Raw genomic sequence first — 5,331 nt, forward strand, 5'->3', positions numbered from 1 at the left:
AACTCAGGCAGACAAAAACCCAGCATAGAACTGGGAAAATAAATGGCAGACCCCAATCTTAGCTGAAGAAACAGTGGCAGCCAATTATTGCTGAGTGAGGAAGAGCAGATCTTCCTAAAACAGGACATTATGGATAGGCTGACTAGGTATTAGTGGAAGAACTTGCACAGGGTAATAATATCTGGGAACAATGACTTGACACATTGGGCCTTAATATGGATGACAGAGTATATGGGTTCCAAGGGGGGGTTGAGAATATAAAGATCTTTAATATTGTTTGAGATATTCTTTATAAAATATACAAAAATTCAATAAAAACAAATTAAAAATAAAATATTTTAGAAAGTTAAGTAAATAAATAAATATTAAAAAAAGGAAAGAAAGCCACAACTTGCCAACACGTAGTGAATAAAAGACTGCAGGTTTATGTCCTTCAGTTGGACTCCTATACTAAATTTCTGCCACCGAGGATTCAGAAACCACTGCAGAAGGGAATACAAAACTTCTGTAGGAGCCAGGGATGGTGGATGACCAGAAGGAAATAGTTTTCCAGGTGTTTGGGAACTTGTTCAAATGAATTTCCAGCAGTGGGGATAGTATGCACATAACCCATTCAAATTCAAACCCTACAAAAACTAAACATAGAAATGGGGAAATGGGTAAGAATTCCCACTCTTAGCTGAGGAACTATTTCAAATGATCACTTTTGGGTGAATGAGACTTGGTCTTTTTTTAAGAGACTGACATTAAATAGGTTGACCATACTCAGTGGATGAACTCACACCAAGGGACATTTTGGGAAAAAATACTTGACTTGATAGGCCTTAACATATATCACAGAGTGCATGAAATCCAATGTGTTGTGGCAGGGTAGTCTTTGGGGGATGCAGGTATGGGAGAGGTTCTATATATGTTTAAGATGTATTTTAGGAATGGCACGAAATTCAATTAAAAACAAAACAAAATAGAGTATTATTCAGTCATTAAGAAATAGAAAGCCTTGGCCAGGCATGGTGGCACACGCCTTTAATCCCAGCACTCAGAGGAAGAGGCAGGCAGATCTCTGTGAGTTCAAGGCCATCCTGGTCTACACAGTGAGTTTCAGGACAGCTGGGGCTACAGGAAGACCCTGTCTCAAAAAGGTCAAAAAATCAAAATAAAAAAAGAGAAATATAAAGCCTTGATTTTCACAAGAAATTAGACTGAATGAGCAAAATAAGCCACATCCAGTAATATACACATAATTTGTTTTCTCTGGGATGTGGCATCTAAAAAGTCAAAAAGTGAGAATACACGAACTTAGTAAGGGGACAACCAGGTGACAGGGATGATAAGTGTGGAAGAGGTCACTAACTATGCCTTTGTGTGAAAATGTTTACATTCATCCATTATTTTGTACAATTAATACACAGTAATAAAAAGTTTTCTAAAATTTCATAAATGTTAAGGCATTTCAAGTCACTTTGTACCCAGATGTCCCTTGATGAAATTTCATTTCATCCACTGGAATCTAGTCAGTCTGTCTAGAATCACTCCCTTAAGAAACAGCAACTCTCCCTGATGCAGCAGTAGTCAGTTGCCAATAGTTTTTTTGGCTAAAGTTGGTGTCTGCTTCCCATTTCCCCATTTTATGCTAGGTTTTTGTCTGAATGAGTTTGCATGAATGTTGTACACCCTGTCATCATTGCTGCAAGTTCATATGAGCAAGTTCCGGGAGGCCTGGAAGGCTCTGTTTCCTTATGTTCATGCACCATCATTGGCTCTTACAAACTTTCTTCTCCCTCTTCTACAATGGTCCCTGAGCTGTGGGTGGGTGGGAACTAATACAGTATTCCTATCCAGGGATACACACTCTACAGTCTCATTTTCTACACTTTGGTCAATTGTAACCTTCTGTGTGCATTGCACTGTTGCATGAGGAGTCTTCATTGGTGAGAACTGATGGATGTATTAGTATTCTCTCTACCCATGAACCTTAGGAGTAGAGGTCCCATTGTAGATTTGTAACCTAAATTACTCTGCAGCCATACTTTAAAGAGATCATAACCAGTCAGTTGTGCTGGTATATGCCTTTAGTCCCAGCACTCGGGAGGCATAGACAGATGGATCTCTGAGGCAAAGCCCAGTGGGTATTCTACATAGCAAGTTCTAGGCCACTTGGGGCACAGGGAAACCCTGTCTCATAAATTAAATAAATAAATCATAAATCCATAAATCCATAAATATATACACAAACAAGCAAATAATTAATACCGAAATACAGAAATAAATACACAAATATATAGTCCAAACCTTCAGAAGTGGCAGCTAATGAAACCATTTGTTCAGTTCCTGCATTGACATTTCTGATGTTTTTGTGGTGACTTTGCTTTTCATTAGTCCTCAGAGGAAAGCACTTTGATCCTTAACAAAGGAAATTCCTCAAGGAATCTATTAGATGCCCAAAGGTAGCAAGCACCTTCCAAGGCTCTCCAGGCTGATGAAATCATTGTAATTCTCATGAACTGTCTCTGGCCTCACTTTTCCCTGAAACCTGGCCTCAGCAGAAAAGGCAGCTGAAAAAGATGAAAAAAGGTGATGTTATCCACAGCACAGATGCTATGTCATGACCTTATGTTCAAAAAGAAGGTGATGTTTTCTTTTCTTTGAGTCAATGGAGTGCATTGTGATCCACTGTATAGTTCAAAGGGAGAGCTAAGAAATAATTTTACATTTATTAAAAAAGTAGCAGAGTATACCATGTACATATACTTTGGGAGAAATAGTGCACTTTATTCCTCAGTTGTGTGGGGACAGATGAGTCATCCAACTAATTGCCAGTAGGACTTCTGTGGTGTTAGCAATATTATTAAACTGAGGCAGTTTTCTTCCTCAGGTGTGCATTTTGTTTGTAGACTGAAAGATCAGGAAAATCAGTTAAAATGTATATGAGTTGCTTTTCATTTTTGAGTATTACTTTAAATCAAACATTCATTGATTTAGAATTAATTTTCTATGTCTTCCCATTCCTTTCTAAGGTTGCAACAGCTAAAGAATGTGTACTTCTGTCACTACTAAAGGCTAAATTAAATCACTGTTGCTGGTGTGTTTTAATAAAACAACAGAGACTTTCTGGGGATGACATCAGTCTGATTCTGTTTCCAAGCTCAAATTAAATTCTTCAGAAGACTCATTTTTTCTTTTCTTATTAATGATTAGATAAACACTGTACCATATACTTTTCATAAAATAATGCAAAACACTTTTGAGTTTGGTCTTTCATTAAACCACAAAATATAAATATTATTATTAAGGACAAAGATTCTAAAAAATAAGAATTTTTTTCCAAAAAATAGTGAAAATCATACTTTACAAATTTTTCCTAGATTATTTCGATTTATAGTCTTCAAAGACTATTGAATTGCCACTTCACTTGCAAAAAGTTTAATATTAGTTACAGAAATATAATAATAACCTTAGAAGTTTTAGGGATTAATAGTTATAGTTTCATGCAGGAGACAAGTAAAATATTCCCAACATACTAATATTACTTAATCCTTTAACTAGGTCTGTGAGTAAACTTCAAGAAAATTCTCCACTGTCTGAACAGAAGTATGATACCCAGAGCCCCACACTGAGGTATCAAGCATACTTGATGTATACTTACTTATTATGTATTTGTTATAGTCATTTTTAATAATTCATTTTATTTATGAAAGAACATTTTCATTAGAACCATAAAGAATTAACTTTGAGCTTATTATTTGGATTTTTGGCATAAGTACACATACATACAATTGTAAGAAATTCTCATTGCTCTAATGACGAAATACCTCAATTCCGTAACATGCGTTTGTTTCTAACCAATGTCAGAAAACAGGAGGATACAATGATTCTAAAAAGAAAAAAGCTGAATATCAGGAAAGTTAGATTAATATTCAAAAACCAAATATCTGGTTTACTAATTACCAGTCTCGCTCCAACTTTAAATGCCTACATAAATAAAGACCATGAATTTAAAACTGTAGAGAGTTCTTTCTCTAAAAAGATGAACCCTCTGGCCGTGGAGATTGATATCTATTGGCAAATCACCTCCATCATCCTCTTCTTCTGTTCCTGCACTTTAGTACATAAATTCCTCAGTGACAGGTCATGTTCTTCTAAGGTCTTTACATCGAGCTGTTAGGGTAGTAGACTGTGCCCTAGTACCTTAAAAAGAAGAAGTTGTGGGAAACTACTTTGATCTCCAGTTTTAAATTGCAGATTATTAGAAGACTTACATTGGAAATTCACTTTCAGTATCAAATAAGATGATACATGTAAATCATGTGTAAGAATGCTAGTTATATTTACAACAGCCATTATTTTCTGGTACTATTAGGGGAACACTTTGAGTCATTTCAGAAATGAATAACCACAGTACCAGTCCTGATCCTCAGTCATCCTCCATGACCTGGGTGCTGCTGATCCCTTCCAGAGCAGAGATGAAAATGGCTCATGAAAGTAACAGAATTCCTTTTCCTAGGCTTTTTTCTAGGGTCTTCCTTGCTGCTGCACACAGTGTTTGTGATGTTTCTCAGTGTGTACCTGCTCTCTCTCGTGAGAAACACTCTCCTCATTTTCCTTATTCTGGTGGATTCCATGCTCCAGACACCCATGTACATTTTCTTAGGAAACTTTTTTCCTTCCTGAAAATCTGGTCCCCTACAGCCAGCCACCTTGAGTAAATTGCTAGCCACTTGCTTGTCAAAGCCTGTTAGATCCCTGTTGCCTGCTGTATTGCCCAGTACTAATTCTTTTTCTCCCTGGGAGCTACTTAGTGCATCTTGCTGACAGTGATGGCCTATGACAAGCATGTTGTCATGTGCCAGCCTCTGCACTACTCACTTCTCATGAGTGTTCAGATTTGCCTGAGGTTTTCAGCTGGATCTTGGATTGGGGGCTTCATTGCCCCTTTGCTCCCCACAACACTCATCTCTCATCTGAAGTATTGTGGACCCCCCAAAATCAAACCTTTCTTTTATAATTCTGACCCCATTTTTAAACTCACCTGTTCAGATATGTTCTTGGTGGAGGCTTTGGGCTACACTTGCAGTTCCGTTCTGATTCTAAGTTCTTTTGGTCTCACAGTGTGTTCCTATGGCAACATTGTGGTCACAATAATCAAGATGTGTTCCCTGGCGGCTCAGAAGAAAGCTTTCTCAAACTGTACCTCCCACCTCACAGTAGTTACCATCTAATATGGCACCGTAATCTTTGCCCTTGTCCTCCACCCAAATTCAACTTCACCATTGGCAAAGTGGTCTCAGCATTCTGCTGCGTGGTCACCTGTTAATAAACGCCCTCATATAC

The 5,331-nt window shown here is 37.5% G+C and overlaps 1 pseudogene; it reads left to right on the forward strand.

The window, feature by feature from the left end:
• Nucleotides 1-4,476: 4,476 nt before the first annotated feature.
• Nucleotides 4,477-5,314, forward strand: LOC103747108 (annotated as a pseudogene).
• Nucleotides 5,315-5,331: the final 17 nt, after the last annotated feature.

Source organism: Nannospalax galili, unplaced genomic scaffold (assembly GCF_000622305.1).
Source record: "Nannospalax galili isolate Female #2095 unplaced genomic scaffold, S.galili_v1.0 scaffold1725, whole genome shotgun sequence".
Taxonomy (NCBI): Eukaryota; Metazoa; Chordata; class Mammalia; order Rodentia; family Spalacidae; genus Nannospalax; species Nannospalax galili.